The sequence below is a fragment of the Neoarius graeffei genome, chromosome 14 (genome assembly GCF_027579695.1).
Source record: "Neoarius graeffei isolate fNeoGra1 chromosome 14, fNeoGra1.pri, whole genome shotgun sequence".
Lineage (NCBI taxonomy): Eukaryota > Metazoa > Chordata > Actinopteri > Siluriformes > Ariidae > Neoarius > Neoarius graeffei.
In genome coordinates, this window is record NC_083582.1 from 53,932,727 (window position 1) to 53,950,141 (window position 17,415).

A 17,415-nucleotide genomic window follows, 5' to 3' on the forward strand; every position below is an offset into this window, starting at 1 on the left:
TCCGGTTTTTTGGTTTTGTTTTGGGAATAAAAATCTCCACGAGTTGTTAGTGAGGAGTCTGCGCGTGGGAAAGGCGCCGTGCTGCTGGATGCGGATCACAAGCGGCAACACCCCAAATGTGGCACTGCTTTAAACTTTATTTCTTATTTAAGAAACACCATGTGTTCACTGGGTAACCAAACCAACTTGGAAATCAATACTAGGCGAATAAAACCCTGCTGTTTGAGTCAGAAGGCTGAAGTGAAGCAGGGTGCTCTGTTTTGCCCAGTGATTAAAAAAACGATATAAGTCGGTGAAGAATGCGCGAGGGCGGCGTTGCTGTTTGGAAATCAACACACCACTTGTGCGCATGCGCGACAATGGTCAGCAGGGGGCTCCGGCCAGTTCAAAGGCCGGTTGAAAGGGGTGGAGCCTGTGGGGCCCCTCGCATCAGCCCTAAAACTACTGTAATGAAAATAACCATACAATTAGGCTGAACTATTCCTCATATTACACACATATAGCCTGTAACCTGCCTCAGAATGCACTTGTTTGCCTCTGCAATCCAAAACCAAACACGTTGTGGCAAAATGTTGTTGATTTGAAACGGCCACTTAAGAAAGAAAGCACAACTTTTATTCATCACACACTTGTGAAATTTCCTCTCTGCATTTAATCCATCTAAAGCAGTGAACACACACGTGAGCAGTGAGCACACACGCATACCCAGAGCAGTGGGCAGCCATGCTAACAGTGCCCGGGGAGCAGTTAGGAGTTAGGTACCTCGCTCAAGGCCGTCCCATATTAACCTAACCTCATGTCTTTGGACTGTGGGGGAAACCGGAGCACCCAGCGGAAACCCACGCAGACACAGGGAGAACATGCAAACTCCATGCAGAAAGCCCCTTTCTGGCCACTGGGTTTGAACCCAGAACCTTCTTGCTGTGAGGTGACCGTGCTAACCACTTAAGTCAACTTTATTGTCAAATATGCTATACATGCTCGACATACAGCACAGATGAAATTTCAGTCCTCTCTGAACCACGGTGCAAACAGGCAATGCAATAAATAAAAATAGAATAATTGAACAAACAAACAATATAAACCATGTAAGCACTCTAGATATGAACTAGACGTAGACTAAACACTCATCTATACATATATATATATATATACACACACACACACACACACACACACACACACACACAAATTGGTTCAAATAAACAGTCAAGGGCACTTGAGGTATTGCAGGTAAACATGAAATAAGCAGTATAAACAAACTAGCAGCTGTTAAGATGAGGTAGTATGGAATAGTGCAAATGAGCGAGGTAAAGTGAGATGTGCGGTCCCTGAGTTCAGTGTGTTAATGAACGATGAGATGTATGTTTTAAGTGTAAGTGGTTAGCATTAGTCATTACAGCCATTGCAGTGGCTCATCAATTTAAGCAGACATCATTGACATGCAGTAACATCACTAAAAAAAAAAAATATATATATATATATATATATATATATATATATAATAAAAATAAATAAATCCTGGACTATACTTCATGGCTTGTGGCTGTTTCAAATCAAAAACATTTTGCCACAACGTGTTTGGTTTTGGATTGCAAAGGCAAACAAGTACGTTCTGAGGCAGGTTACAGGCTATATGTGTGTAATATGAGGAATAGTTTAGCCTAATTGTATGGTTATTTTCATTACATTAGTTTTAGGGCTGATGCGAGGGGCCCCACAGGCTCCACCTCTTTCAACTGGTCGGAGCCCCCGTTAACCATTGTTGCACATGCGCACAAGTGGTGTGTTGATTTCCAAACAGCAATGCCACCCTTGTGCATTCTTCACTGACTTGCATCATTTTTTAAAAAATCATTAGGCAAAACAGACCACCCTGCTTCACTTTGAGAGTTGGCTTGCGACACTTTTTTGATTAGTGCCAAATGGTGAGCGTGTAATAAAATTGTTGCTTGAGTAGATCACCCAGTCATTCTGTACCACAAATTTGGATCGTTTCATTAATTCGGCTTCAAAACAGTAAACGGGTTATAATTGACTGACTGACTAAAACTAGCAAGTTATCTTTCATATGTTAAGTTTGGTTAGCTATGGTGGAGTTCCTTCTCACTTCATTGCTGAATCTGATGAATTAGCAAGAGTATCTATGCATGCTTGCCGGGAGAGAAGGCGACTTTGGCAGATTTATGTTTTCACTATTGGCTCTAAGGGTTGGAGGCTATTCAGCCAGGCTGCTTGATATGCACAGTGACTTTGGCTGTGTGTCATTTCACATATTGTGCTCTACTACACTGGTTAGTTCTCTCAAAGTGGCTTGGATCAGAAATAACTTTTTTTTTTTTACTCAGCTTTTGTTTTCACTTCCCCATCTTCAAGTCTTGTTTCCGTGTGCTCACAACCCTTAGCAGACAGAACTGCAGGGCAAAAGAGAGTGGGGGGGGGAAGGTCTTGTGCAGTATGATCTACATTACCCTGATTTTTCTCTAATAGGAACACACACACACTGCTTTTATGTAGTTTATTAAATTATCTTAATTAAGGCATTGAGTAACAAAATCTGGGAAAGGACCCAGAGTGGTGTTGAACCTGTGCCTCAAAAACCTGGCTCATTAATGTCTGATTCATGGAAGGTTTCAGGCAGTCTGTAGATTCGAGACAACCAGAGCTTACTAACAGTGGTACATGATCTTGATAGTTAACATCTGGATTGATTGAAATGACTTGAGAGCATGTTGCTAAGTAACCAATTCTGTTGACTTGAACATGTGTGAAATTGTACCTAGGATGTGAGGATATCTTTTTCAAGCCTTCATGGCTTGGATGCCATCAGTGTACTGGTTAGTGAGACACACTGGCAATGTTTTGATTGACTGACTCTTTCACACTTCTCTTTTTTTTTTAAAGAATATTCTTGTGAAGTGAGGTCACCTTGTCCTGGATGTCAGTTGGTATCTGTCTTTTCAGGATGCAAGAAACATTAGTTATAAGTCCCAGATTTTAGTCCATGCATCACTTCCAGCACACGCATTAATTTCCTTCTAAATACAAGCCTAGTGATTATAGTTTAACAATGGAGATGTTGGGCCAAAAAGAAAAAAAGACTGCTCCTCGGCTGGTTCAGGTAGATATGCGTGCTTGATTGCCATTACAGGACACGAGGGATATAAATTTTACTCCATTATGCTTCCTCTGTAACAGTTCTTAATGTAAGACGATACTTTAGTGCAAGTTACTACACTGTTTACTATTCTTTGCGTAGCACTTTTGTCAATGTCAGAAAGCATCTTTACAGAAAGCTTGATGTAGATTTGGATCCCTAATGAGCAAGCAAGAGATTAGTGACCAGCAAAACTCCCTGAAGTGACATGAGGAAGAAACCTTGAGAGGAATCGGACTCAAAAGGGAACCTGTCCTCTTCTGGATGGTACCGGTTAGCAGGATTAGAACTCATTAGTCTTCTACAGCATTGATAGATGTATACAGATACACACAAGTGAACAGATCTGTTTATATGTTTACTAGTAATTGAGTAGCAGTTAATGCAAAGTAAAGGTGAAGGTACAGCAATGTAGGCTATATCTGCAGTGCATGAGACTGGTAAACTTTTAAATTAAAAAAAAAAAATTGTACAAATATATTGTGAAAAGTCTTTGTCGTCATGCACTTTGCTTGAGTCTAAAAGAAGCTCTCTAATTATAGTTCAGAGTGTCTGGGTGAGTTTACAAATGTACCATATTATTTTAGTAGTCTTAGCTGTCTCAAATATATGTGCTGCTTCGAAAGCAACTGTCAATGTGTAGGCTAGTGTACGCCTAGTGCTAGGCTAGATTATATTGATTTGAAGTCAACAGAAAGCACTCCACTGTATATTGCAATTATTTAAAGCTGTAAGCCATGTGTGTTTTTCTGAATGCTGTCGCATACACACAGTGGCATGTGAGCTTGTTTCTTTTGTGTTTGACCTTTGGTTGTCCTCATGTACTTTGTGCTTCAGCATGCTGCAGTTGGTGTTTGTATTTCACTGTTGTCCCATTGTGCACCCAAAGGATAGATACACAGTTGTGACTGACCCCATCTTTCAGTATGTCATTACTATTGGACATCCTGAAGATGGCATTGGGACCGGTAGCGCGATAGAATGCTGCATAAGAGTGAATTCCAGGAAAAAGCGTGGGACTGTGTTACAGTGACCTTCATTTACTCAGAGAGACATTTTTTGACCTTTTAGTTGGTGAGCACATGTGACATGAATGCCCTTTTGATTTCAATTTCATTAAGGCATTACTTTCTAGCTAGGTTGTGTTACACACGCACACACGAGAGTGTGGAGAAGCCTGTGAAGGAGGTGCAGTCAGGGTGAAACGTCACTAAATATATGTGTTCAGAGGGAGCCTTCTGTGCGCCTGACACTGCTGTAATTAAGGAGCTGTAACCTGTTGTTTAAGGACCAATTACATCAAGTGTGACATGAACACTTTTAGGATGTTGCCTGGTGACTTAAGCATTCAAAAGGACAATATTACCTCAGAACTGAAGTCTGTGGGTGGCACAGTGGCGCAGCAGGTACTGTTGCCGTGGGTAGCGTTGCTCTCTCTCAGCTCTACTGTCCCTGGTTTGAACCAAAACTTGGTTTACTGACTGTCTGGGATCTTACATGTTCTTACTCTGTCTGCAAGGGTTTCCTCAGGAGTTTCCAGTTTCCTATTATGGCTGGTACAGTGGTGCTTGAAAGTTTGTGAACCCTTTAGAATGTTCTATATTTCTGCATAAATATGACCTAAAACATCAGATTTTCACACAAGTCCTAAAAGTAGATAAAGAGAACCCAGTTAAACAAATGAGACAAAAATAATATACTTGGTCATTTATTTATTGAGGAAAATGATCCAATATTACATATCTGTGAGTGGCAAAAGTATGTGAACCTTTGCTTTCAGTATCTGGTGTGACCCCCTTGTGCAGCAATAACTGCAATTAAACGTTTGCGGTAACTGTTGATCAGTCCTGCACACCGGCTTGGAGGAATTTTAGCCCGTTCCTCTGTACAGAACAGCTTCAACTCTGGGATGTTGGTGGGTTTCCTCATATGAACTGCTCACTTCAGGTCCTTCCACAACATTTTGATTAGATTAAGGTCAGGACTTTGACTTGGCCATCCCAAAACATTAACTTTATTCTTCTTTAACCATTCTTTGGTAGAACAACTTGTGTGCTTAGGGTTGTTGTCTTGCTGCATGACCCACCTTCTCTTGAGATTCAGTTCATGGACAGATGTCCTGACATTTTCCTTTAGAATTTGCTGGTATAATTCAGAATTCATTGTTCCATCAATGATGGAAGGCCGTCCTGGCCCAGATGCAGCAAAACAGGCCCAAACCATGATACTACCACCACCATGTTTCACAGATGGGATAAGGTTCTTATGCTGGAATGCAGTGTTTTCCTTTCTCCTAACATAACGCTTCTTATTCAAACTAAAAAGTTCTATTTTGGTCTCATCCATCCACAAAACATTTTTCCAATAGCCTTCTGGCTTGTCCACGTGATCTTTAGCAAACTGCAGATGAGCAGCAATGTTCTTTTTGGAGAGCAGTGGCTTTCTCCTTGCAGCCTTGCCATGCACACCATTGTTGTTCAGTGTTCTCCTGATGGTGGACTCATGAACATTGGCTAATGTTAATGTGAGAGAGGCCTTCAGTTGCTTAGAAGTTACCCTGGGGTCCTTTGTGACCTCGCCGACTATTACACGCCTTACTCTTGGAGTGATCTTTGTTGGTCGACCACTCCTGGGGAGGATAGCAATCATCTTGAATTTCCTCCATTTGTACACAATCTGTCTGACTGTGGATTGGTGGCGTCCAAACTGTTTATAGATGGTTATGTAACCTTTTCCAGCCTGACGAGCATCAGCAATGCTTTTTCTGAGGTCCTCAGAAATCTCCTTTGTTTGTGCCATGATACACTTCCACAACGTGTTTTGTGAAAATCAGACTTTGATGGATCCCTGTTCTTTTAAATAAAACAGGGTGCCCACTCACACCTGATTGTCATCCCATTGATTGAAAACACCTGACTCTAATTTCACCTTCAAATTAACTGGTAATCTGAGAAGTTCACATACTTTTGCCACTCACAGATATGTAATATTGGATCATTTTCCTCAATAAATAAATGACCAAGTATAATATTTTTGTCTCATTTGTTTAACTGGGTTCTCTTTATCTACTTTTAGGACTTGTGTGAAAATCTGATGATGTTTTAGGTCATATTTATGCAGAAATATAGAAAATTCTAAAGGGTTCACAAACTTTCAAGCACCACTGTATGTGGATTGACGATGCTAAATTGGGCCAGTGTGTGACTGTCTTTAGGGCTCAACATTAACTTTTAAACCCGCTTGCCCTGGGGGTCAAGTGGGGGTTAATTTCCACTTGCCCCCCAATATTATGACTTGCCCCCTATTTTGCGAATACTACTTTTCATTTATTTATTTATTTTTAAGGAAAACCATAGAATAGTTGTGAATTGCAACATAAAATGATCACACATTGAGTTGAAGTTTGGTTATTGATTAAGTTTATTATTAAGTTTGGTCATTGGTTACTTTTTACTTTTGCTTGTAACGGACAATAACAATTTTTATAATTTTTTTTTTAAGCAAACTCTTCCATCCTCACTTCTGACTTTGCTTTTGTAAAATACATTTTAAATACAATCGTGAATTTCTCTGGAGTTTTCAGGTTGAGCTCCTCTCCTCGTAGTCTTTAACCACTCATTTCCTTGTTGTTCTTGAAGCATTTGCTTCTATTTGTTAACATTTTTCTTGATAGCGGGGAGACGGTAATGCCTTTTATCTATTTCTCTGTTTGAACAAGCAAAAACGGCGCAAAAATTAACTGTACTGAAGACAGATTAAGCCTTGCTTGCATGAAAGACGGTGTCTGTCTGACCCCAGCTGTAATTATCATGTGATGCGTGACGTCATACACAAGGGGTCTATAAACAGTATGTGTACCATACTACAACAGCGGGGGATATAAAATAACTTGCAAAGCAGTAAACGAAACCGAGACTAAGAAAACAGCCAAGACATAATAGCGGATACGTAGTAAGGGACGCTTTTAGGAACTGAAATAAAAGATCAAAAAGCCTAAGTTTTGTGGTGCTAGTTCGTAATATATGCTCATTCCAACTTGCCAGGTCGGGCATGTCGGGGACATATCCCACTTGCCCGAATGCATGTTTCACTTGCCCCGGGCAATCGGGGAGTCCTTAATGTCGAGCCCTGGTCTGGAAACTGGAATCCAGGTGGTTTTTTTTTTTTTTTTTTTTTTTCCCCCACCTCATGCCCAGCGTTCCCGGGATTGGCTCTGGATCCAGCACAACATTGACCAGGATAAGGCCTGAGCCACAGCGGCTGCATTGTGCGTGCGTAACGGCTACGTCGCCAGACCACTGTGGCTCGTATGCGTTTGTCCACGCCACAAACATTGCTTCTGCAGTGCTGATGCTGCCAGCCCTGTCCTTCTACATTGCCAATGTCAAATGCAAATTCAGTCAATGAGTGTTTGATTTCATTTCATCTCATCTCATTATCTGTAGCCGCTTTATCCTTCTACAGGGTCGCAGGCAAGCTGGAGCCTATCCCAGCTGACTACGGGCGAAAGGCGGGGTACACCCTGGACAAGTCGCCAGGTCATCACAGGGCTGACACATAGACACAGACAACCATTCACACTCACATTCACACCTACGGTCAATTTAGAGTCACCAGTTAACCTAACCTGCATGTCTTTGGACTGTGGGGGAAACCGGAGCACCCGGAGGAAACCCACGCGGACACGGGGAGAACATGCAAACTCCGCACAGAAAGGCCCTCGCTGGCCATGGGGCTCGAACCCGGACCTTCTTGCTGTGAGACGACAGCGCTAACCACTACACCACCGTGCTGCCTGATTTCATTTCATTATCCTTTTATATTTATTTAGACAGGCAAAGGGTAAGAAACATGCAATTGTTGGAAAAATAAGTGTGTGTGTGGTATGTATGTATGTATATGAATGACAACAGATCTTTCACTGTCTATTTTTGCTGAGTACCACTTCCATTTTTCATGCATTAAAAATAGGTGTGCCATGCCGGAACTCTAGATGACGCGTCATTGCAGCAATGCTTGAGACGTGCTCAAGACATGCATCTCATGCAAGCCGTGTGACTGTTCTAAACTATTAACATTGATGCTGAAATGAAAAATCAAGACATTACACAACTGCCACGCACAAGCGATGCAGCCCAGGTCTAACATGGTTACTGAAGATAAATCTAAAACTTATCTTATAGGGAAAAAAACTCAGCCACTTTTAACCGCCTTGAATGTTTTTGATTTCCAAACTCTAGGAGATGGAATTACCTTTTTGAAACCATTTGTGCTGGTATTACATCACCATGTGTTTGTCAGGACTGTACAGTAGAGACTAAATTGAAGAAGCAGCAGCTTGGGTAAACCTCGCACTGGACTATTATTATAGTTGCTCATAAATCTGGTTGATTTTCTTAAACTGAGCCAATATCACTATTCAGTTTAACTAGTCGGTGGCATGTAAACCAGAGGCCATGAAACCTTCTCTGTTGTTACAGCAAGAACGTTCTGGGTTCGAGCCCAGTGGCTAACGAGGGCCTTTTTGTGTGGAGTTTGCATGTTCTCCCTGTGTCTGCGTGGGTTTCCTCCAGGTGCTCCGGTTTTCCCCACAGTCCAAAGACACGCGGTTAGGTTAACATGGGGCAGCCATGGCCTGAGGTTGGGCTGAAGTGCCCTTGAGCGAGGCACCTAACCCCCAACTGCTTCCTGGGTGCTGTAGCATAGCTGCCCACTGCTCTGGGAATGTGTGTGTGCTCATCGCTCACGCGTGTGTGTGTGTGTGTGTGTTCACTGCTTCAGATGGGCTAAATGCAGAGGAGACATTTCACTGTGTGCTTAAGTTTGTGCTCGAGTGTGCGTGTAACAAATACAGGCTTCTTCTCTCATGACTGATCTCTTTAATGAGATTCCACTGCTGATCAACCACTCTGTAGGCTAGTCTCTTTTGATCACATCATGCCAGTTTTTCCACAAAGAAAGCCATGCTTGGCTGTGTACATTTAGCTTTCCAACTAAATGCCATCCTGCTAAACGTCTGCCAGAAGCTTGCTGTTCCACATTATCTGCCCAATAGCTACTCTGCGCAAAGGGGATACCTGTCATCCAATCACAGGGTTGTTTACACCTCCACTGCTCCCAATCACATTACATATGGTCTTCTTGATGGTCAGAGGCCCAATGACTTGCTCACACACACTGATCACAGCTTGCTAGTATCAGCATGCACATCTCATGAATGCAAGACACGAAATGGCAAAATACACAGTTTGGTGAAATGAGAGACAGACAAAAAATACACGGGAGATTCTGGTTTCTTTTACAAATCTGATGAGTGTTTTCTTAGAAGAAGTAATCAGAAACATGTTTTATGTTGTAAGTTGTTGTTGTCTTGGTCATTGATGGAATTGAGGGGGAAAACCAACAACCAGGATTGTTTTCTGGTTGGGTCCTAGCGTGGGTGTGGTGGCTTCCTAAGTGTGAGAGTCAAGAGCAAGCTCTTTCTTGGCAGTAGAAAAGTACCCAGATTGTTTCCCTGTTTGAGGCCTGCTCTTTTATTCCTCCAGAGTCTTTTGCATAATAAATTTTACCTTTCCTTAGCAAGGCCCCTTTCTTGTCTAGCCACAAGACTCATTATATCCATACTTGAGTACACCTATCTATAATCATTAAAATCTCATGAGCATGATGTTTTTAGCTTTGGATGTCCTTTTTTTTCCCCTTTTCCTCTTCTAATTCCAGAAGAGTAAAGCTTCAGCCTAAAATTACCACACATCAGTGTGAGATTTAAGAACAACTACTTTATTCATCACACGTACATTTGTGAAATTCCTCTCTGCATTTAACCCATCTGAAGCAGTGAACACACACACGTGCACGCGCACACGTGAATAATGAGCACACGCATCTACCCAGAGCAGTGGGCAGCCATGCTAACAGCCCCCGGGGAGCAGCCGGGGGTCAGGTGCCTCGCTCAAGGGCACCTCGGCCTAAAGGCCAATTTATGCTGACAACCCAGTCCTCGCAGATGGCGTCGCAGACGCTCTGCGCGCACCTCCCAAAAATTGTGACCACCGCAGAAGCCTCGCAGACAGCGTCGCAGACAAGAGGGCTCTGATTGGTCCACTCTACATCCGCTGTACACGCACTTCCGCTTCTCTACTTTCCCGGTTTGGTTTGTTTTCACGACCGCCATTTTTAAAAACACGAGCGAAGATGGAGCAGCACGAAGAGCGGTTGATCGAGGAAGTACGTACATCTATACGACTCCAGTTCTAGTCATTATAAGTAACCGGAGGATAAACACTCCACTAACCACACCCACCAACTACTCCTAGCGATTTCGTGACTTCGCGCCCCCTTGCGTTGTGGCGGTGAATAACATCGCGCACGCCTATTACTCCCCGCTCAACGATAAATTACAACTGTCTGCGAAAAGCTATCTGCGAAAGCCTTGTCGCAAGAGCATGCAGAGGCCTTAAGGCCGTCCCCATGTTAACCTCACCCATGTCTTTGAAATTAATTTATTTATTTATTGATCACTTAAATTTATTTATTTATTTATTTATTTATTTATTTGGCTGTGCATATGCTCGCATTTAAAAAAAAAAAAAAAAAAAAAAAAGAGGGGGAGAGAGACACCTGAGGGCTTGGCTTCAGGGTGATGCTCTCACCCTGTCTGACCGGACAGTGCCATGGAGGCTTGTGCCACAGTTTCTGAGGGCAACTGCATCAATATAACAAGAATTTGACATCGGCAGTAGTCATGAAGAATTTTTATTTTTTTTAAACCATATGGACGCTATATCACATTCCTCTGCCAATTTCTCAGGCTTGCTCTTTTCTTTCTCTTCATCTCTCCATGCACAGTGTAGGATGGTGTGAAACAGAGTGACCCTTTTATCTTTCCCTAAAATGCCTCATAGTCATGAAGATTGAGAGGCCTATCTGGAAGTGGAAATTTTTTTTTTTCTTTCTCCAAACAACCGTGGAAACTGTCTGACATCTGGCATTAAATCATGTCCACCTTTCTGCCAGATGAGATGTCGGTCTTCCAGTCCTTTGGACTATGGTAATGGACAGCTAAAACGTGCATATTTCTTTATAAATATCTCATCTCATTATCTCTAGCCGCTTTATCCTTCTACAGGGTCGCAGGCAAGCTGGAGCCTATCCCAGCTGACTACGGGCGAAAGGCGGGGTACACCCTGGACAAGTCGCCAGGTCATCACAAGGCTGACACATAGACACAGACAACCATTCACACTCACATTCACACCTACGGTCAATTTAGAGTCACCAGGTAACCTAACCTGCATGTCTTTGGACTGTGGGGGAAACCGGAGCACCCGGAGGAAACCCACGCGGACACGGGGAGAACATGCAAACTCCACACAGAAAGGCCCTCGCCGGCCCCGGGGCTCGAACCCAGGACCTTCTTGCTGTGAGGCGACAGTGCTAACCACTACACCACCGTGCCGCCCCTCTTTATAAATATTTTATTCAATAAAGAATAAATAAGCGTGATTTTATATAAAAAATTTAGAGCTGTTTTAATTTTTTGTATAAAATGTTTTTCTCCAGCTATTAGTTCTGTCACCTTTTGACTATGTTCAAAACTGAAACTAATTTATATAGTTACATAGATGAGCAGATTCAGTCTATTGTCTCCTTGGACAATACATACTGATTGCTGCATTTTATTTCAGACTACCTTAAATAATGGAAGGTATTCATTATTGCTCAAATGACATTCACACACTGTCCAAGTTATGAGAGCCCCAACAGGGTCCCGTACATTGAAACAAATATGTTCATGAAGTATTAACTCAACTCCCTTTTAAAAAAAAAAAAATTTTTTTTTTAAGGTCAGGGCTTCTGGGCCTTTATTTGTCATATACATTACAGCACAGTCAAATTCTTTCTCTGCATTTAGCCCTTGCTCATGGCTATGTAGAGGGAGGAGAAATTCACATCCCACACATTTTTACCTGCTGGTCCAGGGAATCAAACCGGTGACCTTTTGGTCCCAGACCTCCTCCTCTAACCTTTAGCCTATGGCTGCCTTGTAAACTTTGTGAAGTTGGACAAATATTTTAAATATATTGTAAAAGGTTAGACATTGTGGATACTATTGTAGCAGCACCTTATTTTATGTAAAAGTACAAAATGTGGGAGCATGTATTTTTGCACACAATTACAATGTCTTATTATAAGATTAAAGTAATTAAAGTGTTCAGCAGTGACTGTATTTTTTTTAAAGCGCCAAACGTCACTCCGGATTTAGGAGGTGATATTTATGGCTTATGCCTTAATGATGTGGTCATTACATGATGGCATACCAGAGCCAGTGTATTATGATGGAGCATTGAGCTGGTGGACTCGGATGGCAGTAAACATATACACACTGTAATTGAGATCCGTCTGTCCCGTCGCTCCCGTCGTTCTAAAATGATGGATTGCAGTAGTGTGGATGGTGTGCAGTAGGCAGGCTTTGTAGTGCTGATCAGCAGTCTGTAATGTTTGGTTTTAGTGCCGCTGAAGGTGCTGTAATAATAGCTCAGGTGGATGTGGCAATTATATTTTACCCCAGGTGTTTAAGGATAAGCGCACTTGCACGTCATACAGTGACCCAGTGTGTGTAGGCATTGCGTTTCTGTACATTAGTCATGCCGGTCACTAGGGGTGGGTATTGCCAAGGACCTCACGATACGATACGCATCACGATACTTGAGTCACGATACGATACGATATTGCGATATCAAAATTTTGCGATATATTGTGATATTCTACATAGTTCACTGAAAAATGTAAAATGCATTATGCATCTTAAAATCCGAGTTGTATGTACATCAGATGATAGTGATAATTCATGGGACAAACTGAGTCAAAACAATGTAATTCAAATTATCCATGCCATTTTATTGTAACTGTACAAGCGCAAGTTACAACATATTTGCAGGAACAACACACTGTCTGGAACACATTGAAAAGTGCAGTGTGCATCTTACGCTACGTTCACATTGCAAGGCTTAATGCTCAATTCCGATTTTTTTGTGAAATCCGATTTTTTTTGTGAGGTCGTTCACATTAACAAATATATGCGACTTGTATGTGATCCTCAGTATGAACGAAAAGCGACCTAAAAGAGTTCCACATGCGCATTGCAGGATATGACGACGTCACACGCAGTGAGCATGGCCAGTGTTTACGGAAGTAAAACCGCCCGGTTGCGGTATGACCCATCCAATCTAGCTTGAATAGCTGCATCCCCCCAAATGGAAATCAGCTCCCTAACCTCTGCGTCCTTCCATTGAGAAGATTCAGAACCTTCACAGCCCGAAGCGTCCCTCGCATTGATGTCATGCGCCATGTTGTTGTAACTTTTTTTTGAGAGACCCGCCGCCTACTTCAGCGCAGAATAGTGACGTTTGTGGCTTGTTGATGACGTGCAAGTCGGATGAATGCGACCTGGCGGTTCAGACTGAAGTCGCATATGAAAAGAGCGGATAGGGATCGGAATTAGGACCACATATCCAAACGGCCTGGGTCGGATTTGAAAAAATCGGATCTGTGTCGTTCATATTGTCAATAAAAGATCGGATACAGGTCACATATGGGCGAAAAGATCGGATTTGAGTCACTTCAGCCTGCAGTGTGAACGTAGCCTTACGCTACGTTCACACTGCAAGGCTTAATGCTCAATTCCGATTTTTTTGTGAAATCCGATTTTTTTTGTGAGGTCGTTCACATTAACAAATATATGCGACTTGTATGTGATCCTCAGTATGAACGAAAAGCGACCTAAAAGAGTTCCACATGCGCATTGCAGGATATGACGACGTCACACGCAGTGAGCATGGCCAGTGTTTACGGAAGTAAAACCGCCCGGTTGCGGTATGACCCATCCAATCTAGCTTGAATAGCTGCATCCCCCCAAATGGAAATCAGCTCCCTAACCTCTGCGTCCTTCCATTGAGAAGATTCAGAACCTTCACAGCCCGAAGCGTCCCTCGCATTGATGTCATGCGCCATGTTGTTGTAACTTTTTTTTGAGAGACCCGCCGCCTACTTCAGCGCAGAATAGTGACGTTTGTGGCTTGTTGATGACGTGCAAGTCGGATGAATGCGACCTGGCGGTTCAGACTGAAGTCGCATATGAAAAGAGCGGATAGGGATCGGAATTAGGACCACATATCCAAACGGCCTGGGTCGGATTTGAAAAAATCGGATCTGTGTCGTTCATATTGTCAATAAAAGATCGGATACAGGTCACATATGGGCGAAAAGATCGGATTTGAGTCACTTCAGCCTGCAGTGTGAACGTAGCCTTACGCTACGTTCACACTGCAAGGCTTAATGCTCAATTCCGATTTTTTTGTGAAATCCGATTTTTTTTGTGAGGTCGTTCACATTAACAAATATATGCGACTTGTATGTGATCCTCAGTATGAACGAAAAGCGACCTAAAAGTGTTCCGCATGCGCATTGCAGGATACGACGACGTCACACGCAGTGAGCATGGCCAGTGTTTACGGAAGTAAAACCGCCCGGTTGCGGTATGACTCATCCAATCTAGCTTGAATAGCTGCATCCCCCCAAATGGAAATCAGCTCCCTAACCTCTGCGTCCTTCCATTGAGAAGATTCAGAACCTTCACAGCCCGAAGCGTCCCTCGCATTGATGTCATGCGCAGGGGCGCAGATACGTTTTTTGAACTGGGGGGGAGGGACAAAGCTGCCAGCAAACCAACCCCAACATGCCTGTCAAACTTGTTGTTAGTAACCATAGCAACCAAGCTCGAGCTCGCAACCTGTGCAGTCTGCGCAGCTCAACCAACCGAATATCAGTCTTTGTTTTGTTTTATGTGAGTTGTTGCAACTATATGTATACACTGCCGTGCACCTCAATAAACCGAATGGTAATTAGTCTTTTGATTTTTCCGTGAGGTTTGCCTTATGCAAAGAAAGACAGCATAGACGTTTTTTCCTCCCTATAAGTAGGGGGGACCGAACGAGGTGAATTTAAATATGACTCGTCCCACCCTCTATCTGCGCCTGTGATTATGCGCCATGTTGTTGTAACTTTTTTGAGAGACCCGCCACCTACTTCAGCGCAGAATAGTGACGTTTGTGGCTTGTTGATGACGTGTAAGTCGGATGAATGCGACCTGGCGGTTCAGACTGAAGTCGCATATGGGCAATTCCATGTAAATGTCAACCTCACCATGCAAAAATAAAGCAACATGTAATACATCAAAACCACTCCCAGAGATATCACCTAGGCCTGTATTTTACAGATGTGAATAAGTTGAACCAATTTGTAACCAACCTAATATGTCACTGTCAGTCTTTCTTTCTTATAATGTAAACCCCAAGCTAAAATCAACTTTGATCATGTATAATTCTATATTATTGCCACAAGCCACAGAAATGTATGCTAAAATCCACAAAACAGCAAAACAATAGCCATTCTAAATATTATTTAAGAACTTTGATAGTTTTAGCTGATATTTAGACAGTTTTTCAAAGGGTTATGGTGGTTAAATTGCTGATTTTCTAAACATATGCCATGTCTATTTCAGAAGCGTCACATCCATAACGGAATTTCGTCACATCCATAACGCTGACTTTTCCTTCCGAAACTCTGCATGAAATACAAAATATTTTAAACAAAGATTTTTTAATATTCACCTTGGACCCCTTTATCAAATGGATATCTCCATTTCGACATTAGGTTTACAATTTCATAGAGTTTGATAAAAACGTACAGTCACCCAAGAAAAGTGATACTTTTTCTGTCACATCCATAACGCATCTTTTATTGGCATTTTCTGGCATGCCCTAGATGTACTATGGGAATTGTTCTTGTTCTATCACTTCTCCAGTATGGTACAGCCTTAAAATATGCAACACCTGTTTAAATACTGGGAGACAATAAAACATGCACTGGGTCATTTGTTGCCATTTTGAGTTCAAGTGTCACATCCATAACGCTGGAATTGCCCATATGAAAAGAGCGGATAGGGATCGGAATTAGGACCACATATCCAAACGGCCTGGGTCGGATTTGAAAAAATCGGATCTGTGTCGTTCATATTGTCAATAAAAGATCGGATACAGGTCACATATGGGCGAAAAGATCGGATTTGAGTCACTTCAGCCTGCAGTGTGAACGTAGCCTTAGTCTCCCTGAGCACAATTATGAAACAAAGTGCAGTGTGGGTCAGTGTCCACACACTGAAACTGAATTGAAACCTCAGTGAATCATGTTTCTTCTGAACTTGGAGTAAATACTCAAAATAAAATGCAGTGTCTCACACACACTAAAATTGAAAATGCAAAATAAAGTGCAGCTTCTTGCCTTTGGCCTTAAATGACAAAATTAAGTTCACAGTTACAGTAAGTCACACATCACTGAAGTAGACGGGAGGACTTTGGCGCTGTCCAGTGTAGTTTGCTTCGGGTCGGGTTTCGGTGGCTCCGGCTGAGCTAATATGTCGGGGTGGTGTCGTGCTAAATAAGTTCGTAAGTTTGTTGTGTTACCTGAATATCTAATTGGAGCGAAACAGGTTTTGCAAAGTGCGTACACTTTGTCCAGCTCACTTTTTTTTTTTTTTTCTCCTTTCCTTTGGAATCCAAAGTACCTCCAAACATCTGCCTTAAAGTTCGGCGGCGTCTCTAGGTTTACGTTAACAGCCATGCTTGCTTGTTTTTTTTCCTCACTGCAACCGCCGGGGGGGAAAAAAAAGATGAAGAGTGCCTTGCAGTGAGGTAGCAGCACAGCGACACCTCGCGGTGCGGAAGTCGTACTGGATTTACAACCCGTCTGAAACATGATTTATTATTTGAAAAAATATCGATATTCAAATTTTGAGTATCAATATTGAATCGGAAGACAAAGTATCGCGATATATCGCCGTATCGATATTTTTGCTCACCCCTACTGGTCACTAACTGCAGTAAGGTGCTTGTATTGGAACATTAGTTGAAGGGGGGGGGGGACCAAAGCCCTTCATTTGCAGGTTTATCGTCACCATTTAACTGTGCAACTTTTACACAATACAAATTCTCTGATTATATAATATAATTTTTGCATTTTTTAGACCTCTTTACTGAAATGCCTTTCTTCTTACTTTGTTCCTTGTTATCATCATCATCTGTTTCTTTTCTTCATAGCTTATTTCATAAACCAGTGGTAATATTGTATAGCAGAGTTCATTAGTATTAACAATCATTGTTGGGCATTTTTTTTAGTGCAAACTTTGTTTTATTTTATGA

General features: G+C 42.2%; 1 protein-coding gene across 3 annotated transcripts in view; it reads left to right on the forward strand.

Moving 5' to 3' along the window:
- Nucleotides 1–17,415, forward strand: part of qki2 (QKI, KH domain containing, RNA binding 2) — a 58,072-nt gene that overhangs the window by 908 nt on the left and 39,749 nt on the right. The window lies entirely within an intron of this gene.